Source organism: Pelobates fuscus, chromosome 11 (genome assembly GCF_036172605.1).
Source record: "Pelobates fuscus isolate aPelFus1 chromosome 11, aPelFus1.pri, whole genome shotgun sequence".
Taxonomy (NCBI): Eukaryota; Metazoa; Chordata; class Amphibia; order Anura; family Pelobatidae; genus Pelobates; species Pelobates fuscus.
The window spans coordinates 89,745,580-89,770,828 of NC_086327.1; the positions used below are offsets into that span (position 1 = coordinate 89,745,580).

At 38.1% G+C, this 25,249-nt stretch overlaps 1 protein-coding gene across 1 annotated transcript in view; it reads right to left on the reverse strand.

The window, feature by feature from the left end:
• Positions 1–25,249, reverse strand: part of CAMTA1 (calmodulin binding transcription activator 1) — a 1,539,661-nt gene that overhangs the window by 655,105 nt on the left and 859,307 nt on the right. The window lies entirely within an intron of this gene.

The window sequence follows — 25,249 nt, forward strand, 5'->3', positions numbered from 1 at the left end:
CGCTCAATATTCTCTAATCTGGAAACATTGAAGTATATTAGTCAGGTCTTTTCCGTGACACTCTTCTATTCTAATTTGTCAAACCATTTTAGAAAGGTTTGACATTTAATCTGGACTCTGTCGGACAACTGCTGCCATAGTCCTACTTTCAGATACTTCTTGCAGTAGAATACAGTGAGCCACACTGAACTAAACAGGTTCACCAAGGACCACACTCACTGGCTGTGAGAGTAAGCTGACTGCTCTTAGTTAATGAGCATGATACTGTATCGGATCTGTTGAACTCAATGAATACATCTATCTTCTCCTCCTGGAGAAAACCATATGTGGCAAGAGTTCCCGGTGGACCCAGGTAAGTTATTAAACCTTTCTAAAATGGTAAATGGTAAACTCCTGGGACCTTAACCATAAAAAACAACTACAGTGTTTATGGTGCGTTAATGTTCATTTAATGATTGTGAACTATTGAAGACAAAATATGAAATATACTTGGTTTGGAAAATATATTGTTTTTTGCGCCAACTAACTATTTTAATTCGTAAAAAAAATATCTGCAATAAATGATGCTGTAACTCACTTGAATTTAGTGAAAAGCCGACTTGGAGATGTCTTGGAGATGTCACCAGGCAAGTACAAACTGCCAACAAATGAGGCGCAACTTGGATATCTGGATTGTCTCTCAGAAGCAACAAACTATCGGTTACTGTTTTTACCAACTTTAGGTACAAGACACATTACTCTATAGATAGGATATTGCCTTACATAGACTGCTAGAAGACCTGAAGATCTTGAAGATTGATACCTGTCATGGATTTCTTAATAGCAGAGATGACAACTGTCAATTTATCAGAACTAAGCATTTTGCGAACAGATTGCTAACGATTTCTGTTATTTTCCAGGAAAAAGCAGACTATGTTCTGGCACATTATCTAGAAACTAATTGTATCAACAAAACTTATACTTCTGGGGTGTTCAGAAAAAGTAATCTCATGACCTTCACCAGCAGACATAAGTGGCAGTACAGATTTATAACACAGATATATAATTCTGATCATAAGCAAAGAACTTATTGAACTGGTGCCCTTTCTCTTCTCTAGCTCAATTTCCCTAAAGAATTTCAACTTACAATCTAGATCAAACTTGTAGTTGAACAAACTTAGCTTTTCAAATTTTGTACAGGAAAATCATTAATCATAAATGGCATTCCTCATTCCGTTGCTTTGCTCGGGGTAAATATTTCCTCCAAGCTTAGATTTGCGCTAGAGATTTTTCCCTATGTTTAATTGCACAAGGTGTTTTTGCTATTTTGTTTTTCTTTCAACATTAAAATGATTTGTGGGGGAAAAGATACAATATGCCATATTACATGTTCATTAGTCATTTAATGGTGTCGTAACTCAAGGTTTTCTCTCGGTGCTCTCATCTTGTATAGGTTTGCAGCAAAAATAGCATTTTTATCTTCATAAAATGAAGCGTCTTTCAATCTCATCCAGATTTAATCTGGCACAGTGCAAGCTTGAGAAACAATTTGGCTGCAAAAAAATGTCTGCGCTCGAGAAAGGTGTTTATAAATAAATGTATTGTCCAGTATTTTTGCTACCTGCTTTTCTTCCAGAGGGAATCCCTGAGGACTTTGACCTATTAACAGGAGTAAACTGTTTGCTCATCATGAGTATAGAAAAAGTCGGCCTGTGGAATCATTTGCACACATTTATGCTTTCCCTTGGGGGGTTGTCAGTGCAATTCAGCCCATCGCTCACAATTGTTATAAATCAGGCTCAATAAGAGCATTGCATCCTTAAGAAATAAAACTGTAGAACATCTATGCAGTGAATATAGTCAAGGTTTAGAGCACGTATTATTCACTTTCTATATCAATCATAATTCCATTCACTGTGACAGTGTCAGGAATCATGTCCTAGTGAAGTATTCAGTATATTAATATGTAAAGAACAAAGTAGTGTAGCTTGATTTTGCTTCACGTAATTAATCTTTCATGTCATAGGAAAATATGATGCATTGGGTAAGTTCACAAGATGTTTTGACACATGGGATGCCTGTTGACACATTTGGGTAATAATAGGATATCTATATTTATGTGATAATGTTGTAAGACAACATGTGTTGCATCGTCAAAATCCAAATGTAGAAGGATCTAGTGAGAGGTAGGCAGCTGGTAGGTAATTAACTGTGGTCATGCACAGAGAAAGCTGAATTATTTGTCCATTTACTTATTAAATTAACAAGCACATATATAGAAATGCCTTATTGTCATGGGAATCATTTTCCATAACATGACACTATCGTTCTACCAGACATCCCTGTTATAACACGGTGTGTTTGCATGGATTCAATGGTAAATCTAGGATACTTTTGAAATGATTGTTTCTCTAACATCTGGTTTATTCTATGAATTTAATTTATGGAGGTAGCAGTACAATGAACAGATAAGCTGATATTTTTTGTGAATCTGGGCAAAACGCCGCAATCTGAACAAGATTCTCTGCTTCATCTGCTGAGAGTTGGGGCATATCGAATACTACAAGTAAGCTAGATTGTTCCTAGCTCATGAGATGGCTGGGAAGGGGGGTAGATGGACAACTGCCCCCCTGGGCCACTAGTATGGCAAGGCTGGTAAGAAGGTTGTATGTTGCAGCCTGAAACCATTCTTCTGAAGATTAAATAGCAGAAGGTATATTGGCATGTTTGCATATTTCTGCAGGTGTAAGGTAAAAGGCACAAACTGTTAAAGGCTTTGCTAGTGCTGCACCAGGGCTCCCAACTGTACCAGTTTTATCAAGACAGTCCTGATTTCCAGGTTCTTTCTTGCAATACTGACTTTGTTTCCTGTTGTCCAACTTTTAGGGTCATTAGGGAACTGTCCCTAAAAAGTGTACTGTGAGTGCATCATTAGAAGTTCTCATGCTCCACTCAGGGCGCTAACACTCTGCAGAGAGCACAGAGACAGTATTCCATACATAGAATGACCTAAGTGGGCTGGTCTGCTTAATTGACAGGCACCCAGTATTTTTCCAGGCAGGAGCACTCCTTTGGGTGGAGCCAATGATAGAATCACATCACAATCACTGGTATGGTGACTGGCACTTCTAATACACTAATGTTGGTGGTATGCAGCATTGTGTGATGTGGCGAAAGCCACTTCGCTACTGGTTTTTGGAGAGGACTCATGGCCAGCCTTTTACCTTGGGATTATGGCCCCTCTGACTTATTTGGTTTTAAGGCACTGTCTCTGCCTCTTTAAATACTGCTGGAACAGATCTACACTTTCGAAGTGGCAGTTCGGAAGCAGCCGAAATGTCGAAGTAGTCGAAGTGGCCGCCATTCGACATTCAAACATGTGGCGGCGGCCATTTTATTTAGCGAACAAGGTCAGCTGTGTTTTGTCATCGAGTTCATAGAACTCAAATCGGACACGCGGCGGCACGAACACCGCTGAAACTTTACCTTCTCTGGACTTCGACTCTTCGACGGGAGTCGAACGCCGTTCGTCAATTCGAACAGCACTTCAACATGGATTTTGTGTACGAAAGCCATCCGTTCATGCATTCAAAGTGAATTTAGACATTGAAAATAGATCGTCCCCACACCCTAATTTTCTGGAACTGTTTTGGGTATGAAAATGTGCGTGCGGTCAGTCAAAAGAGACTTCCAGGAATTTCCTGCTCTGATCTGGGTGATTTTTTGATATGTTGTTCACCCAGATCAGGGCTATCCAGGGATTTATGGGGATATGTTTCTGTACTCTGGATAAAAATGTGTGTTTTCTGCCTGTGGATAATTAAGTTAGTACATTAGCTACCTTAATTATATCACAGGCATAGGGGAGGGATTGCTGACTGGATGTGGTAGTGTTACAGTGCTAATTATTGTTCCCATTGGTTTATATTCCTTTTGTCCCTGTTTTCCATCAGGTCCAGGGGTGTGCCTCTGGCCTGAAAAATTGTAAATATTCCAGGCTGTGGCTTATTGGGGGAAACTGCTCCAAGGCATTTCTATGCTCTTCATACTCCCTTGAATAATCACTAGCTCTTCAAAGAGCTGTTCCTGCTTCACTCTCTGGAGGAAGAGAGGTTAACCCACTGGAACCTGGATCCTTGTCATAGGTCCAGGGTGGGTAGGAGATGGCGATACCCCAACCAAGCTGCGGCAGTTCATGGGGGCTGCAGTGTTTATGGTGTCCGGTGCGGTGCTAATGGTCCTTGGTGAGCACTAGGAGCATCTGTCGGCGGAGGTAACCAACCGTGGTACAGGAAGCTCCGTTACATGTGATACAGTCATATTTCCTGGTGGACTGTGGTATCTGAGGCTGACCATACTGCCAGACTACAATGAGTATGTATGATGTCCCCAGAATCGTTTGCCATTGGCGGCAGGGTGAAATGACTCGATGATCATGACATTCATAACACACAGCGGTTGTCATTACTAGCATTTGATTAATATGTATTAATTAAAGGAGCAAGTGAACTAATTATTCTTGTATCAATAAATGGACACTCCACTGCCCAAATGCAAAAAATAAATAAAAATCACTGTTTTGTAGGTATGCCCAAATTAAAACTTACATTAATTTAATTAGGCATTTTTCATTGGGGGCATATCTATATAAAAAACTGCTTGCAAATCCTGGAGATTTCTTGTTTGCTGCCTTTTCAAACCCTCCCTTACTAACCCCGCCCAGACATCACAGACTTCCCAATACAGTTCAATGCTAAGTCTTTGCAAGTCAGGTACTCGGAGCAATTGCTGCCTCTTGAGTTAGCTCCACTGAGTGAACCAAACAAGGAAGAAACAGGACTGGATACTTGCTTGAAAACTGATGGAGTGCAATCAGGTTAATTTTATAAAAGTGCCAACTTCTAGTGAAATCTGCATTTTCTGCAAAAAATAAAAAAAAGAGGGCACACTCTTAATGGTCTGCAGTGACCATTTAGAAATATAATATAGAAGATAGCACTGGGGCAGGCTTTTGTTTCTATATATCTATCTATCTATCTATCTATCTATCTCAAATCAACCTCTTTTCTCTTTTTTTGTACATTAAAAAAATAATAATAATGGCAATGTAAAACATACATATATACTTAAAAATGTTTTTAATAACTTGGCTAAATCCTATATTTCATTAATTACTAGTTATTTGCTAGATTAAATTTTTTTTTACATTTTAATAAATAATTAAATAATGACTGGATAAAAGATTGCTAATTATAAAAACCCACATACTGCAAAGTGTTACATTATGCTGTAGATATTTACACAATAATCCAAAGTTTATGATGCTTAGTCTGTGCACTTTGCAAACTTCAGTTTTTATCAATTTCTGTATTAGTCACAAAAGGTAGCGCTAGAGGAACACATTTACATTCATAAATTCATTATCCTCTTTTAAAAGTTTGTACACCGGAAAAAAAACAGAACATCATAAATTTCATTTTGATGAGATTGTGGAACAGTTTATATAATCATATTTAAAGCATCTAACAACTATACTTGGAAAAACAACTGAAAAACTGTGATTTTAAGGCTTATTGCCAAATAGGAATGTGATTTTTTATTTTTTTTGAGTACACGTTCTACTCGTATTGCTAAAATGTGAATTTGAAATATCTGAACAGGATAAATATAAAGTGTTTAATCAATGACCACACATCACATTTGTAAAAAAAGTAATTTATATTTCATACCTATCCATAATCTGGCAACATTTAATCGAATTCTCTTATTTTCTTGAGTGAATAAAAAGTTGCATTAAATTAGAATGGTTGGATAGTCATGAAAACAGCTTAGTGAAGCAGTTTTGGTGTATAGATTATGCCCCTAAAGTCTGACCTCTCAATTCTCCACTATTTAGGAGTTACATCACTTTTGCTTCTGTTTATGCAGGAGTAGCCACACCTCCACTGACTGTGACTCACATAGCCTGATTAAAAAGAAAAGGTTTCACTTTCAATCAGATGTAACATACTGTAAAAGTTTGTATTTCCTGCTCTGTATATTGAACTTTAATTACATACAAGAGGCTCCTGCAGGGTCTAGAAAGCTATTAACAGAGCAGGAGATACATAATTTTAAATTAAACAGTATTTTCAATATAGGAAGTGTAAACATTAGATGACTCTTTGCAGGAAGTGTTGGAAGGCTGTGTAAGTCACATGCAGGAAGGTGTGACTAGGGCTGCATAAACAAAGTGATTTAATTCCCAAATGGCAGAGAATTGAGCAGTAATTCTGCCCCGGCATGTTCTACACACCAAAACTGCTTCATTAAGCTAGTTTTGGTGTTTTGGTGACTATAGTGTCCCTTTAAATACGTTGGCACAGAACAATTCAATCTTAGGGACTTCCATAAAGGTGCTTTTTGGAATTCGTTCCAAAAAGGTGCTGGTGTTTATATGTGTGTATTTTTCACTGTACACAGATTCCTTCATTTCTGCACAGATTAAGAAAGTGTCCTTGGGATTATGTATGTGTAAAGCAGCATCTCTTCTCTCAGTTGAATTTCTTCTATAGAGAGAAATACAGAGAGTTTCTCCGATCACATGAGATGAGATGTGATTATGTCATTATTGCTGACTAAGAATTGTGCCCCTGCTGTTAAGTGCAATAAAATGCATCAATAATTAAGAACTCCTGGTGCCCAAGGACGTTAATTTACAACCAAGACAGTACAAGCTATACAACCCACAACTCAACCAGCTCCCCATGCTTTAAGACAGCTATACTACCGATCCCCATAGGTATAAGATGGGGATATAAACCCATGATACACATATACATTTCCATGCATTAATGTATTTTATATCCTTAAACATGGCACGCTTCGGAATTTACAAGCAGTGATCATGTAATATATGATGCTCTTTGAAATCGAGCTGTGTCATTCTCATCTCTGGGTATGCTGGGTAATGAGCCCAATCATAGCTAATTTGCAACAAAAATATTCCAAGACCAATGGCTGTATGTGTATTTTCATGAGACTAGATCTAGGAGGTTGTAAACGGTATACAGACTCCTGATTCATTATGGCCATTATTGTTAAATAAACTAATTTACGTGCTGTATTTAGCTGTGAAAAAGATTTATGTTTTTGGCTAAGCAAGGTTAAGGATCCACTAAACTTTAAAAATAACTCTTACGGCAGCAAGCACTATTTTTCTGGACACTCAGGGCTGAGAAATAAAGCATGTGCATGCCTTATTTAAGCTGAGTAGAATCTGGCTGAAAGCGGACAGGTGTTTATTAGTGGCCATCCTATTTTTCCCCTTTAATAAAAGTTGTTAATTCATTAATAAGTTTATTGTATTGCTATGACAGTATAATTGCATAATACATGACAAAAAAAATCCAGTTGGAAAGAAACCGCGTTTCCAAATGTTTCCTCTGTGGTTATTTTGGCATTAATTTTGCATGTTAGTGAGACAGGTCAGAGGTTAAGCATCCCCTTACATCCAGTGAAACCACAGGTTGGAGAGAAAAGGGAGAGCTAAGTATTTATGTTCCAATAAAGAATAGACCAAAATATCCCTAGTCGCATGACTTAATGTCTTTATAAACACCCAAACTCCTAAAATGGATTGTCAGATGTGCCTGGCCAACTAAGCATGCCAAAATCCCCTAAATCCTCAAATGCACAACTGTCCATATTATTCGAGGACCAAGCAATATAAGCAATGAGCTTCTTTGATTGTAATGTCGTGCACACACATGCTTAGTTCCAGGAGTAGTAACTGGTCTGGAGAGTAGACCTGGCACTGTACAGTATAACTACCAAGGGAAAGCTTAATTGTTTGTACTCCTCAGATATTTGGATGTTCTCTTGGATGGCAGTAACATGGATGGCACCAACAAAATAAATAAATAAAAATTATAACCTTGCAGAAAAGGATGGTTAATGACCAGATAGGCAAACAGTCACACGTGGGCTAGATATGAAATATAATTTGACAGTACTGCCCTAATGTATTGTAAAATGTATCCCCAGTACAATGTCATTTAAAAGGCACTATCACCACTTGGGACTTTACCGAATATGCAAAGTTCCCCGACGCTGACATTGCTGTTCGGGGTCCAGTGGCCAGAGACAGGTAAAGTTAGGATTTACTTACCTAAATCTGTCTCTTGCGGGCACGGCCATCTTAATCCGGTGCGGTTCTCTTCGTAGCTGACGTCACTGCTGTACTTTTCATAAACACAACCAATTCCCTGCAGCTGTCACTGGTGACGACTGTCGGGATTGACTCTTAGACTCAGCCCAACTCTAAGAAAGTCAGATGGAGGAGCAATATAGAGACTAAATAATCACTAGTTTATTTCTATGTAGCTCTTGACTGGGTTGGAATTTCAGTGTAATCCCCACATAGTCAATATGAGTATTTCATAAACATTATATGGGGGTGGGAGGGTGACAGTGTCACTTTAACCAATATTCCTACACTCCTTGCTTTTATTAACATACTTGTGTATATATAAAGGTCTGATCTGCACAATTTGATCACTGTGCGCAAAAATGGCAGTGTCGGTAATAATGCAAAGATATCTTCATGTATTCACCACCAAACATTCTCATGTGATTGCCTGTTCTTTAAATCATCACATCTTGTTATTAAGTTAATACATTTCTTTTGTGTGTGTGTATTTTTTTAAAATTCCCCATCACTGCATTTATCTTTATGGATTATACATACTACATAAAAATTAAATTTGAAGCGATGTTATAGCATTAAAAGTAAATTATATGAATTACAGAGTGGAGATAGAAAACTTTGATGTGTTATTTAGTATTTTACCAATAGATGAAATGTAAATAGGGATTAATGATTATAGTTGAGGTCATTTGTCTGCCAAAACATCTTGCATCTGTGATAGTATAATTGCATTTTTTTAGACGTTCTGAAAGGAACACTCTTCTTTAATAGGAGTAATAACTGAAATTACTGATATTAATTCTAAGAATTGCCGAACAAAAAAAAAGTGTGTCATAAAAATATCAGTAGTAAAATTCAAACTAAGCATGTGTTCAGAGATGTTCATTGTATTTGCAGTTTTGGAGGCATATATATTTAATAGATCTAATTGATATTTTGCCTAAACCTTGTAAAATAAAAATAGCTAAATATTACATGTCTAGGAACCTGAGTTAGGCATACTAAGGTGAGAAACGCGTTGGGTGCCTACGAAGAAGAGTTAACAAAAGTCCTACATCTGATCCTTTTTTTTTTTAAACAAACAAAACATCATCATTGGGAATAATGGGATGTTTTAACATGAGCAGTGAGGTATGATTAAAATAATGTATGAATATTATGTAAAATAGGCTGTCATGACAGATGAATCACTATCTCAATAAAGCCTTTAAACAACTGGAATGACTGTTTCCGTTATGCACAGCAGATCAAAAATCTGTTATGTACATTTTTGGTATAGAAAATAAAGAAACCAGAAATTCTGTTTGTTTGTTTTTAAATCCGAATAAGTTAGAGTTATAGTACATGGTTTTTAGACTACAATATGTGGTCTAGATTCAATTTTTAATTAGGTATCATATGTCTTTATTTCAGGTCATGTGAAGATCGAGTTTTTATTAAAATTTGCTTAGGAACTTTAGTTGTCAAAATGCTGTTGGGGAAAAGACAGTTTTCCAAATTAGCCAATATGGAAAAAATGGCAAGCCAAACTTATTTTCTGAAATCATTGGTTGGTGTGGACTAATTTAATTATTTTTAGTGTGGCTATATTTGTTTTTAGTTGCACCCGTTAATTTTTTATTTTTTTTTATTTTTTATTATCAATGATGTCTGTTGCCATGGGTAGAAAATGAAAATATATTAAAAATATATATAAAAATAAATATATATATATATATAAAAATAAATATATATATATATATATATATATATATATATATATATATATATATTATATATATATATATATATATATATATATATATATATATATATATATGCACATATATATATAGACCAGTGAGATAGCTCAGTGACCTAATGCATCATCAGCAGGGATGACTCAGCCGTTCATCCTTCTGGGGTAGATAAAATGAGTACCATTAAATTGGGTGATAGTAAAATGTTGGGCTAAGGTAACATTCCCAGGACGTACTTGAAAACCAGAGTAATCTGAGTGTTCTTTTCCTGGTTAAATACTTTGTTGTTGTTATTATTATTATATGAGACTGGGTGCATTGTTAGGCGTTTTTTTTTTTTTTGGTACTTTTTTATTATTATTGGTTCTCTTTTAATATTAGCCATGAGTCCCTTGTATTAATGAGTGAAATTATGCAATTTGTGACAGTGCCACTTTAATAGACCATATTTGGGGTTGACTATACAGCAGAGTGTAGAGGTATTGCTGTTGGTTAAGACCATTATTTTGTAGTGTGTGCAGGTTTACTGCAGCAAGTGTGGTATTAACTGGGGTTTTTACCAGTTGATTTTGGCTTAATATTGCATGGTGTGGAGTTTAGAAATATAGGTTAATATAATACTGTGAATTCATTCAGCGATTTGGTGTGACAGTGTGATTAGAATAGAACATGTTTATGTTTTGATATAGGGCATAGCATAGGTGGGATTTCGGGAGAAGGTTAAACATTTTGGGAGAAGCATAATTCAATATGTGGAAGGGGCAAAAGATGTACTCTTGGTCCGAAGACTGTAAATATTTTGCCATCAAGCAACACCTTTGTATGAGCCTATGATTGTGTTGGTACCATAAATACATTTTAAAAATGGTTAATAACGTCATTATAAAAATTATCCAATTGTATGTATATAATATTATCTCAACAGCAAAGAGACATAACACTCTAAACAAAACAAAACACCCTGTAAGGTGTCCAATATCATTAGAGACTTTTCAGTTAAATTATGTCTAGCTCTCCAGCTGACTGACTGCATTTCAAACTACTTGCTTTACCCACATAATTCTGTTAGTATCAACCTGAGGTTAGAACCAAACAAATTAATTCCAGCCCCAAGCCTTAGATATTGGCTTTATAACTCCCTTTAATGACTTCTCTTTCCATAATTAGTGTTAACAAAATACATTTTAATCTGATTTTGCCTCTAGTACTCTTCTGATAAAATGTCATTCTTTATATTAGTGTATGTGTTGGCCAAACACTGCTTAGGAAATGTAGCTAAACAAATCTCAGCTATACAACCATTTTCAGGCACAATGACTAGTTTAGCTCAGGAATGCAATCCAATTATGATAAAAAATGTGAATACTAGTGTGTGTTTGTGTGTTTATTAATTTATAAAGAGATAGGGAGGGTAGGGAGGTCTGCTATCCAGAATCCCCTACACTGAAATTAACACACCAAAGAGACACTCCAGTATTGTCTCAGGGCTTAACCCCTGCTGGTCTATGAAATTAATTGTAACTTCCTACTTCCAGAGAAGATCTCTGTATGTAGGTGTTAACTGGAGAGAAAAAAAGAATTAGAATGTATATTCTCTTAATTGGAACGCTATACACCAAATAATAGTTGTGGTCAGATATAGAATCCAAAGCCTAATCGGCTATACCTCTGACTACTCAGGGATAAAAATGTATATATACATATAGATTTTCTCCAATGTCCCTAATTTTCAGACTTTATTGCGTGATGTCTATGTAGGGGGATTGGATAGTAGTGAGTCAAAATGAGTATTTTTTTTTCTAGTATACAGGGATACAGGGTGTCCTAGATAAAATACTCATTTTGACTCACTACTATCCAATCCCCCTACATAGACATCACGCAATAAAGTCTGAAAGTTAGGGACATTGGAGAAAATCTATATGTTTATATAAATCTTTATACCTGAGTAGTCAGAGGTATAGCCGATTAGGCTTTGGATTCTATATCTGACCACAACTATCATTTGGTGCGCAGCGTTCCAATTAAGAGAATATACATTCTATTTTTTTTTTCTCTCCAGTTATCACCTACATACAGAGTTCTTCTTTGGAAGTAGGAAGTTACAATGAATTTTATAATTTTATATATTATATATTGGGACTGTTTGCAGTGATGACAGTCATTCTATCTTCATTTAAACTTTGAGAATGTTCTGTAATTTTCTTATATTTGATCCTTACTATAAGCCTTTGACTAACAACTCCTACACATAGGTTTTAACAGTGACTACTGTAGATAAAAAATTTGAAAAGTGTATCACAAAAAATATTGAATCTTTTGAAAAGCTTATCTAAAAATATTAAACCGAAGCCATAGTTGGAGAATAATGCAAAGTTAAAACTAGTGCTTTGTGTATAAAGGCACAATTACATTTCAAACACACGTTGATAGATTTAAAAAAAAACAAAACAAAAAAAACCAAGAGGATATTAAAATACAAGTTATAATATCTGTATTTAAAAGTCACATCGCATATATTCTATTTGCCTGGACAAATTTGTATTGAGGCCAGTATGGTTACATTTAAGACAATTGTATTAGTGAAGTCCACCAACATTCTGTAATTGTAATATCCACATTAAATGAGAAATATGCTATTATTCTGGCAAGTGTACTACATTCCTATGTTGTGATATAAAGCATGTACTACAACATTTCCATAGCACTGGAATAAGTAAAGAATAGACCAATTTTAAAACATATAAATTTTAGTCTTACATTCAGTCTGAATGTCCAAAAAAAAGGCCATTTTAATGCAACCATTATTCTAACAGACTTTATTTTCATAGTCTGGGAATGTAGTACACTAGACAGAATCTAAAAAAAAAAAAGCATATAGTTTCCACATGCACAATAATAAAAGCTTTATAAAAATGTAACCTCCTTTTCAAAGTCTGAGTTTTAAATTCTTACGTTTGGTCTACAGCTTAGTGCTGTTATGCTGTTTCAAAGGGAATTTTCGGTACTTTATAAATGCTTTCTTGTGAGAGAAATTGTACATGTAGAACTGGTTAGTTGAAAGGTCAAAAGGCATTATGTGATTCTTTTATTTTTTTTATGGGACAAGTAGATCAGTGCACATATTAGTTAAAAATCTGTGCTCGTTGGATATTATTCAGAAAAAGTGTCCAAATTCTCCCAAATGGCAATTTGCTTTTAATCAAGATAATTTCTCAGTGGCATATCTTAACCTCTTTTCATAATGAGAAAGTATTCTCTGTTTAAATTATGAATAAGCATTTACCTCGAAATCTGTTACAGGAAAGAATCAAGATAAATACTTCAATGAAGAAGCTGAAATACATCTTCCTCTGTTTTCTGCTTTAAACACTCCATCAGCTCTTCCTTTCAATTCCACTGAGAATTCAATAAATAGATCAAGAGGTAGTGAAGGGGTTTCCTATCTGGATTGTGACAGTATTAAGTGTATTTTTAAATCTGGATATTTTACCCCTGCAGGGTTTGTTACTTACTGCTAGAGGACAGAGGAGGTTATTTGAAAGGTGTAATTTGGGCGCAAAATTCAAAAAGAGGAGCAATCGTTAAAAACAGTATTTTGCGTTCCATGGTGATTATTATCACTTCTAAAACTTTTGCCGCATAAACGATTATGTTAAATAGCTTTATTGTTGAGATAGATATACAGACAGGCAGAGCAATGAACAATCAGACGGATTGACTAGAGGATAGACATACAAATTGAAAAGACAGACAGGCATACAGACACATAATAGAGATAAAGAGGCCTTTATGCCATTGAGCCCTCAATGTCACATTATAGATTGATTCCTAAGCCCATTGTTTCCCGACAGACAGACAGAAATGCATGTAGCAATCCAAATATCTAGAATAACTTATAAATCTAAGGTATACTGACTTTGTATTAATATTAATAAAAAACTACATAATGTGATAAATGAGCTCAGTAAATCTATCTTTCAAGCAAGCAAGTCCTGCAGATCTTCTGAGCAGAGACTGGGCCCCTTAAAACAGCATTATCACCCAGCACTCCAAGCAACCAAGTCCTGCAGAATCTTCTGAGCAGAGGTATAATCTCTGGAAGATCTACTCAAGAATCCCTGCATTACTGTTTCCTTTAAACTCTTATTTTAAAATTGTGTTCTATTCCATCTCCTTCCCTATACTATCACTACTTAATTGATAACTATATCTCCCATCCTGATCTTCTGTTTTTTTTTTCTTAAAGCTGGTAAGATCATGTAATTTTATGTTCATTCTCTAAGACTATTTGTTAATTGTTTGTTTAGCTAGTGTTACTACTCTCACTGATAATCTAGTAAATTTATGTTTATGGTTTATGACTTTCACCTATCTGATCCTTCATATCTTTTTATCCCAAAGTTCTCTCCTTTAGTTTTTCATCTCTAATTAATTACCTCAATAGCCCCATGTCTCCCCACCCATAATAGTGTGTGTTTTTTTTTTTCTCTAACCTCAGACCTTATTTTTCAGACTGGGCCCCTTAAAAAAGCATTAACACCCAGCACTCCCAAGCAACCAAGTCCTGCAGAATCTTCTGAGCAGAGGTATAATCTCTGGAAGATTGCCCACCCTCCCCTCCACTCCACTCCCCTCCCCACACCACCCCACCCAATGGTCATCAACTTACTTATAGATAGTGCACATCAGCTGGTTTCCTTAACTCACCAATCAAGTCACTAAACCTCTCCTCACCTGAAATCCTCTAACACACTGCATCCTTACAATGGTTTAAACACTCATTGACATTTGTGTGTGTTTGTATATATGATCTACATATATATATAATACACATTTCTCTAATGTTCTCCCTTCTATTTTTCACTTTAACACTAACTTCTCTCATTACTAAAATATCCCTATCCTTTCGCTCACCTGTCCCTAGCAACACCATCATCATTACTTCCACCTTACTCCCCTCCCCTCTCTATTCATCCCATGCACTCTACACATACCTTTCCAGCCTATCCCCACCAACTCCTCCAAAATCCTCTACATATATACCCTCCTACAAAACTTTCAAATCCTACTCCCACCTTCACTTCCTTTCTATCCTTCTGCTCCTAGCAGCTGGTGATGTCTCTCCAAACCCCGGTCCCCTCTCAACAAACTCACCACATACTAACCCAAGGATCCACACTAATCTCATACCCATCTCATGTTCCTCTAAATCCTCCTTCAATACTGCCCTCTGGAACGCACGCTCTGTTTGCAATATACCGTATATACTCGAGTATAAGCCGACCCGAATATAAGCCGAGGCCCCTAATTTTATCCAAAAAAACTGGGAAAACTTATTGACTCGAGTATAAGACTAGGGTGGGAAATGCAGCAGCTACTGGTAAATTTCTAAATAAAATTAGATCCTAAAAAAAATATATTAATTGAATATTTATTTACAGTGTGTGTATAATGAATGCAGTGTGTGCGTATGTGTGTGTGTATGAGTGCAGCGTGTGTGTATGAGTGCAGTGTGTGTATGAGTGCAGTGTGTGTGTGTATGAATGCAGTGTGTGAATGAAGTGTGTGCAGGGCCGGTGCAAGGATATTTGCCGCCGTAGGCAAAAAAATTTTTGCCGCCCCCTCCCCCCCCCCATATGTCCTGACTTCCCCTCCTCCTCCCTCAGTGGTCCTTACCTCCCCACCCCCGTGTTCCTTCACCCCCCCCCAGTGGTCCTGACTCACCCCTCCCCTAGTGGTCCTTACCCTCCCCTCCCCTAGTGGTCCTTACTTCCCCCTCCCCTCCCATAGTGGTCCTTATCCCACCCCCTCCCTCTCATAGTGGTCCTTATCCCCCTTCTCCCTCCCATAGTGTTCCTTATCCCCCCCATCCCTCCCATAGTGGTCCATATACCCCCCCCCCCTCCCATAGTGGTCCTTATACCCCCCTCCCTCCCATAGTGGTCCTTATCCCACCCCCTCCCATAGTGGTCCTTATACCCCCCTCCCTCCCATAGTGGTCCTTATCCCCCCCCCCCTCCCTCCCATAGTGGTCCTTATCCCCCCCCCCCCTCCCTCCCATAGTGGTCCTTATACCCCTTTTTTTTTATTAATTTTTTTTTATTATTATTATTTTTTTATTATTATTTTTTATTTTATTTATATATTTTTTTTTTTCGTCCCCCCTCCCTGCTTGATATATGGCAGGGAGGGGGGCTCCTTCCCTGGTGGTCCAGTGGTAGTTCAGTGGGGGGAGAGGGGGGCTGGCAGAGCTGTACTTACCTGTTCTGCAGCTCCTGTCAGCTCTCTCCTCCTCTGCGCCGTCCGTGCAGCTCCTTCTATCAGCTCACACTGTAAGTCTCGCGAGAGCCGCGGCTCTCGCGAGACTTACACTGGGAGCTGACCGAGGTGCTGAACGGACGGCGCAGAGGAGGAGAGAGCTGACAGGAGCTGCAGAACAGGTAAGTACAGCTCTGCCAGCCCCCCTCTCCCCCAGTCTGTATTATGGCAATGCAAATTGCCATAATACAGACAGTGACTCGAGTATAAGCCGAGTTGGGGTTTTTCAGCCCAAAAAATGGGCTGAAAAACTCGGCTTATACTCGAGTATATACGGTAACTAAATCCACTGCTGTACATGACTTCTTCATCTCTCGTTCAATAGATTTACTAGCCTTAACAGAAACCTGGCTCTCCTCTCTGACACTGCTACCCCTGCATCTTTGTCCTTCGGTGGTCTCCAACTTACCCACAACCCAAGAAACTCTGAAGGTAAAGGTGGTGGTGTTAAGTTTCTCCTCTCCCCTCACTGCTCCTTTAAACCTCTACCCAGCCCCCCTTCCCACTCTTTCACATCATGTGAAATACATTCAATTCGCCTTTTCAATCCCTTCTCTGCTAGCATTGCTGTTATTTATCGTCCCCCTGGTTCCCTTCTTCTCTTCCTTGACCACTTTGCTGCCTGGCTACCCTATTTCCTCTCTTCTAACATTCCATCCCTAATTCTCGGGGACTTCAATATTCCTATAAACCCACCGTTGACCTCTGCAGCCACTAAACTACTTTCAAATACTTCCTCCCTCGGGCTATCGCAGTGGGCAAATTCTCCCACCCATGTAGCTGGCAATACCCTTGACCTAATCTTCACTAAATCAACACGCTACCTGCAAAGATGCTCCCATTGTGCTGAACGCTCCTGAAGGAAGTCTCGCACCCAGTCAGACTTTCTCCATTATAGATTCATATTGTGTTCATACAGTGCAGCCCTTGCCCTTGCCAAACAGTCCTACTTTTCCTCTCTCATTAGTTCATGCTCCCGCAACCCCAGGCATCTCTTTGACACCTTTAATTCTCTTCTTCGCCCTGCTGTGGCCACCCCCCAAACTAACCACTGCTCATAAGTTTGCATGTTACTTCACTGACAAGATTGAACAGCTAAGGAAAGAATTCTCCCCTCCTTGCCATTCTGTTTCTCAACCACACATAGATCATGCATTTCCTACCCTTCAGACATTCTCCCCAGCTACTGACCAAGAGGTGGCTGCTCTTCTTTGCTCCTCTCGCCCCACCACTTACCCACTCGATCCTGTCCCATCTCACCTTATCAGATCTCTCTCCAATTGTCTCGTGCCTTCTTTAACATACATCTTCAACTGCTCTCTCTCTTCTGGCATCGTCCCTGCTGACCTTAAACATGCCACTGTAGTACCTATACTAAAAAAACATCGACCCGTCCACCCCCTCTAACTACCATCCCATATCCCTGCTCCCTTTTTCCTCAAAGCTTCTGGAAAGACTTGTCTTTACCCGTGTGTCTCATTTCCTCAATTCCAACTCTCTCCTTGACCACCTTCAATCTGGCTTCCGCCCTCTCCACTCTACAGAGACTGCGCTTATCAAAGTTACTAATGACCTAATCGCAGCTAAATCCAAAGGCCACTACTCCATACTAATTCTTCTTGACCTCTCAGCGGCCTTTGACACCGTTAATAATGCTCTCCTTCTTCAAACTCTGCAATCGCTTGGTCTCTGTGACTCTGTCCTTTCGTGGTTTTCCTCTTACCGCCATCAGACTGTCCCCTAGTCTTGCATCTTTTAAGAAGTGCCTTAAAACCCATCTCTTTAGGAAAGCTTATGGCCTCCAAGACTAACCTCTACCTCACATACCTGTCTCTTTCCCTCTCCTAAAGGGCAGCCCACCTTATTTGACTGCAAATTCCTGTCCTAATGTGTTTTACATCCCACCTCCTATAGAATGTAAGCTCGATTGAGCAGGGTCCTCTTCAACCTATTGTTCCCGTAAGTTTATTTGTAATTGTCCTATTTATAGTTAAATCCCCTCTCATAATATTGTAAAGCGCTACGGAATCTGTAGACACTATATAAATGGCAATAATAATGATACTAATAATGATAATCTAAATTTTGACAAATGCTCTGGAAAATCAAGCAATTAAATAAATATATAATGGGTACATATTGTTTAAAAACATTAATTCTACAGATGAAAACCGTACTATACATTGTAAGTCAGTGGTTCTCAAATTAGTCTATACAACATAGCAAAATCCTGGGTTTTTTGAGTGTCTCCATTGAAATAGAAAAGGAAAATACATCATCGTAGGCTATTGCTGGTGATGAGAACTGGATTAGGGACTACTGTTGTAAGTAATATGAATGTGCTACTTGTAGATCATATCATGATTTTGTCAGTGATAATTATTTTAGTTGTTTGTACTGCTACAATGTTTAGTGCATGTCTACAATAGTAAGGCTCTGTCTGTCACCAATTAAAAAAAAATAAAAATAAAAATTTTCTTTTTGCAAAAGCAATTGCAAACAATATACGTAATCAGCCTATCACAGGTTTCTGAATTCTTCCACTCCTTTGGCAGTCTTTATATAGATCTGCTTTGCTATGATGAAGGGAATTGCATTTTACAATACTAATACAGGATTTGTTCAATCAATTCAGAAAATGAGGATTACAAGCACATTTGAACAGGATAATTACGATCTCCCTAATATGATTATAAGGCTGCAGAATGCTCTTTCTGGTACGATACACAACAGTATAAATTATTCAAATACAATGTTGTACTTATTATTAAAATAAAAATGTGGCTTTTCAAGCATGGGCAGATTATCATTTGGGGAAAAACATAAACTATCTGTGAATTTAGTATATTATTTTTTTTTTTTTTTTTTTAAACGTATAGACTATAGCAAATATGATGAACAAAGCCAGGATAAGTCCATTTAAAACACATGTACTATACTGTTACCAGGCTCATTATTCAGCCTGTCTGGGTAATTAAGTTTCCTAACTTATAATGAAATGTTAATTATGGGTAGAATAAAACTGCAGATGGGAGAAAAAAAATCAGGAGTAAGAAGTATTGGAAACTGACACTATTTGCTTCAGTGGGTCCATAACGTAAAGATATGCAGTGAGTTAAAAAGTTTTACAAATTTAATCAGAAGTGTTGTGTATGTGTATAACACACACACACACAGGGTGGACCAAAATTTAGAGTGGGGTTTGAGGTATCAATAACTTTTTTATTAATGAACCAGTTTCAATGATATTACGTACAATAAATGCGTAACGTTTGCTGCCTTGCAAAGTCGGGTTATTTTTTTTTGCATTGCTCATAACATTAGTTAATTAACATTAGTTAATTGAAAAGCGCATTAAAATTTCTGCCTGATAACTTCCTGCGAGGACACTCCGCACCAAATGGTGCGTTTGGTAGGGTGCAACTGGCGCTGATTAATTATCTTTAGATTTTCTGTACCCCAGAAATGACAGTTTTGCCTTCTAATAATGCCATTTAAGTGAAAATGGCCTTCATCAGACGTGATGAGTCGATGAATACATTTTACTGTTTTCTCTAGCTAATTCATTGTTCCTACATGAAGTTACCCATGATGAATCTTCTAAGATTCTGTTATAATATTTACCTGCAACAAAAAATATTGAACTACTGACATAAGTTATTTACCTGTCAAATCCTACTCTGAATTTTGGGCCATCCTGAATATCTCATGGAAAGTTAAACTTAATTAGCTGATTTCCCAAATTAACTTATTAATAATCATTTAGATGTTTGCTTATATGCTATACATCACTGGCGGAAGGACTGAATAAAACAGACAATTAAGGTTAAAATTCATGTTATGCTATACCAATGTTGATACCATGAATAATCTGCCTGTATTGTTCACATGCTACATCTACAAGCCTATTATCTTCAGACTTCCTTCTCTGGGTTGACAGAGAACTCTTTTTCCCTTCCAAATGCTAATTTAGATAATGAGTCTACAACCTATGTAAGTTCTCAATGAGATGCAATGATATTTCTCTATATTAAAATATAGCCAGAGGACTGATGTTGTTTTTACCCAACTCGATTGTGTTTGTTTTATCATCCTTGGATAGATGAACTACTGTGTTGGCCTTGCCAGTATTGAACTTTAGACCTAAATATCTGAATTTCAGAATTTGAAACATTCTCCAAATCAGCTTTTTTCAAACTTGCCGTAACGTTAAAAATTCCCTTGTAAATTTATTGAAAATTCAAACTTGGTTAAAATATTAAAAACTAACCCCTAAATTAACAGTTGTTTCAAATGTTTTTTTTTATAATTAAGATTTCATTGTTAACTGATACATTAGACTATCCGAGAAATGGAAGCCGCAATCACTGTAAAAATAACTACTGAAAATACTATAAGTAATAATATTATATAACTGCTTGGAGTTCTGCTCTGCTCTGCATTCCCATACTTCATTAGTATTATCACCTCTCAATTTATCACTCTTTTTCTGGACTGATTCCATTTCCCAAAAGTTCACCATTGGAATATAAATATTGCCTTAAATCACATTTGCAGCCTTATCAGCAACATGGATTTAAAAATTATGGTTCATAACTCCAACTTCCAACGTTACAGTAAAGCACAGACACAAACGGTAAGAAAAACAGCATCTGCTGGCTGAAATTCTTCTTGCTACATTATAATATTGATAATTTATTTACTTGCTCAGGAGCACTAAATACATTAATTAAAAATATATATTATGAGCTTTCATTTGATAGACAGAAACTATTTTTCAGCCCATTCTGTAAACTTGACATATTACTCTGTGTCATATGCTTGCGCGATATGAGGAATATTGCTGATGGAACCAGCCTCCGATATATACAATTAAGCAATAATAGGACCTCCTTCAGCTTAATTTGCAGAATGTTTAATTGGAACAACAAATGTTGACCCCTGAGTGGGTATACCAGCAGAGCCATTGTTACTAATAATGCTGAGTAGCCATTATTTGGAAGATGAGAACCTTCGCATTGAATTATATTAAACAGATATATAAAACTGATAGATCAAAATCGTTGCATTTTAATATAGGCGCACATAAACACATATATATATATATTGACACACTAGATAAATAAACACATATACGAGGGAAGGAACGCATATTTTTAATATGTTATATTGCCAGAGTCATACGTCATATATACAAAGATCATAATTTTTATATTTTGTATATTTTTTTTATTTTTTATTATGAATGTAATTTCCTGTAATCACATATGTATGGACTGAAATAATACGATGACATATGTATTGCTTTAGTGATTAATGGTTCTTCCGACTAACCTATTTTGCTTTCCATTTATCTTCAGAGACATTGAAAAGCGTAACTGAATACTTTATATTTTATTTCATTCTTTAGCTTTTTTATGTTTCCGTACTGTGCAGTGCTCTCTCTTTCTATCTCGCGGCTCTCTTTGTTTTGTTTTCATATATATATATATTTTTTTTTTAAAGCAGAAAATCATTCAGTGTTATTCAATTTATTGTGACATTCAGTCTTAAGTACATGCGAGAAATGTCTTTTAGTATATTAAGCAATAGTTTCATGTTCTTATCCTTTGAGACTTGACACATTCACAAAGTGTTGTCCAGAGGGAACCTTGGTTTTGACAATCTATGAAACTCTATCGTATTCTGTGAATCGGGGGAATTCTGTAGGAGCAAGTGACAGTAACTTCAAATGATTAATAATAAACAGGAATCAGTACTGTTGAGAAAATGCAACCATTTTTTTGCAAACAGAAATACAGTACTTTTTTTCATATATATATATATATATTGTTTTTTTGTGTATTACCTTATCTGCCTCCTATTTTAACAGACAGATCATGTTTTCAAATCCCGTATTGCACAGCATGGTATTATACTGTGACATAAAAATGCATTTCACTCTGTGATATAACACTGTGGATCATGGTGTACATCGGACTTACAGGGATATTCTCTAAAGTGAAAATAGTCAGGAATTCAAAGTGAATAGCCAGTTGAACTATTTGGCCTCAAATTTGAAATTCCCTATGAATTCACTTTCATCCTTGTGGAGCTCCAAAATATAAATGCCCCAACCCGCCTTAGATTAGAGGAAGTCACACGTCTTCTCTGAAGATATGATTATAGATGTCCCGAATAGTTTGCTGGCGAATAGTTCCTGGCGAACATAGCTTCACGGATGGCGAACATATGCGATGTTCGGTCCGCCCCCTATTCGTCATCATTGAGTAAACTTTGACCCTGTACCTCACATTCCAGCCAATCAGCAGCAGTCCCTCCCTCCCAGACCCTCCCACCTCCTGGACAGCATCCATTTTAGATTCATTCGGAAGCTGCATTCTTTTTTTTTTTTTTAGACAAAAGTGTGTTATATTTGAGCATGCTAGGCTGAACGTGCGTATATCATGGCTAGTTGCACTGAGGGTATAAGTATATAGCAGTACATTGTTGTGAAAGATGGCTGTCATGTTTAGGGTGTAGCTTGCACGTTATCAACTGTGTATTTAGATCAGCAGCTCCAAGACTAGTTATAAATCAAGTGTGAGTCGCCCCATGAGATGAGACTAGTGAATAACATAATACATGAACGGTTAAGGTAAAGGCATGTAAGGAACTACTACATTAACTCTTTAGGATGTGAAATAATGACATGTTTAAACGCTTGCTACTTTACTATTAGTTAATGTGCAGAGAGCAGTTCATGTGATCAAAGGCATGGTGTGGAGGATCGGCTATAGTGGGACATGCTTGGCAGGCTGCTGTTTACTGCTTGTGCTCATCTGATCCCTTCTGGGCACCAGGTGCAGACCCTGGGAGTCCCTGATACCTGGAACAACAAAGGCAAGTCTCTGGCTGAGTGCCGGGTTCGCGGCTTGAGGTGGTGGAAGCTTGTTTTGTTGGGTGGTCGGATCTGTCCTGGTGGTGCTTCACGTCCAGTGCGGGATTGTGGTGGCTTAAGGTGGAGGCGAGGGCTTGACATGGGGCAGGCTCTGCATTTCTGTTTGTGCCTCCGGTCCTGTCTTCGACGCCTTTTGCGTTGGTGGATTTTAATGGGGACTGCTTCGCTTAGCTGTGGTGGAGCTTGTTGGGGCTGTGGTGGAGCTTGTTGGGGCTTCCTGCTTGTTATTTGCTTCCAAAATTGATTAAAGAGTCTGTCCAGCTTAGACTCCGTATCCTGCCATGCTTTGCTGGTACCAGGAGGACACGCGGCTGCCACCATATTGGGAGAGGCGCAGATGAGTATGTCAGCCTGGGCGGCTGTGCTCTGTGCGTCCATTAGCTCCAGACAGCCTCTCAGGGGTGGACCAGGATAACCCCCACCGGTCCGAGGCGGGGGTAATGGAGCTCCTGCCGGGAAGTAGCTGCTCCTGGGCATCCCAGGATCAGGAGATCGGCCACCTCTCCCGCCCGGTGAGCACCAGGCCACACTTGCCACGCGGAGGTAAGTAAGACTCTGTCGAGTTGCTGACCGCTATTAAGCATGTTGGGTCGGTCAGGTAGGAGCAACATTGCTGGGTCATCCCCTTCTGGGGTGAAATTCACTTGTTGATAGCTGCTTAAAGTGAGATATTGAGGGAGCTCACACAAAGTGTGTCTTTCCTCCATGACAGCTAGGCCCCACCCCCTCGGAAGCTTTATTCTTAGTGAGAGGAGGGACAGTGTAGCTGCTGCTGATTTAATAGGGAAATCGATAGCTAGGCTAGTGTATTCAGTGTCCACTACAGTCCTGAAGGACTCATCTGATCTCTGCTGTAAGGACAGCATCCCAAAAAGCCCTTTTTAGGGCTAGAACATAAGTCTGCTTTTTTTTTCCCTGTGTAATCTAATTGCAGTTGCCTGCCTGCCAGCGTGTGTGTCAGGCTCACAGCGTATACTGTGCCCCCTTGCCCAGTGCCACCACTCATATCTGGTGTCACGATAGCTTGCATTTAAAAAAAACAAAAAAACTTTTTTGACTGTAATTTAATAGCAGTCAGTTTCCTTCACACGTGTGCGTTTCAGGGCCTGCCAGGGCACAGTGTCACACCTGGTGTAACAGTAGTGAACATTTAAAAAAAAAAAAAACAATTTTGACTGTAATAGATTGAATAGCAGTTAGTTGTCTGCAAGTGTGTGTGTCAGGCCTACAGCATCTACTCTGCCAATTTCTGCCAGTGCACAGTGCCACTCATATCTGTTGTCACAGTAGCTTGCACGCATAGTACCACTAATTGAAAAAAAAATGACAGGCAGAGGCAGGCCACCCCGCAGGGGCTGTCGTGGTCGTGGTGCTGTGATTCCCTTTGGCCCTAGAATAATGCCCAGTGTTCAGAGGCCACGTACCCTGATCTCAAAAAGTTCTGAGGACATAGTTGACTGGCTAACACAGGACACCCAATCTTCTACAGCTTCCGCTCGGAACCTTGACGCACCATCCTCCTCCAGCTTAGCTTCGGGCACCTCTCAAGTTACCACTCGCCCGCCTGTGCGAACATTTGCAGAAGTTCACGTTCGCCATTCGCGAACGGAAAATTTTATGTTAGCGACATCTCTAGATATGATTCATATAATTCAGTTAACCTCCCATACCCCATGATTAGGGTTATGGTGAGACTGAGACAATTAGAGATTATAATCCACTTGATGATTGTTTGTTCCAAAACTAGGAAAATGTTATTTCTGATACATAGACAAAGTAATATGGGTGCATTTTGGAACCAGGGAAAGAAGGATATCAAAAATATGACTGTGTGAATTTGAGATTCAGTTTGAATTCTCACCTAAGTGAATAACACTGATAATTTGAGGCATAACCAGGTAGTCACCTTATATGTAAGTGCTGTTTACTGAGTCTTCAGGAAAAGAGTCCTGCATTGGCCTTATTTATCCAGTGGACCACTGTCATCCCATAAGGAAGAGAGTTGGGTCAGACATGTGGTCACTAAAGGAGGTACCCAGCTAGGCAACTCTTACACATGTTCTGTTTGCAGGGATTAGAAGC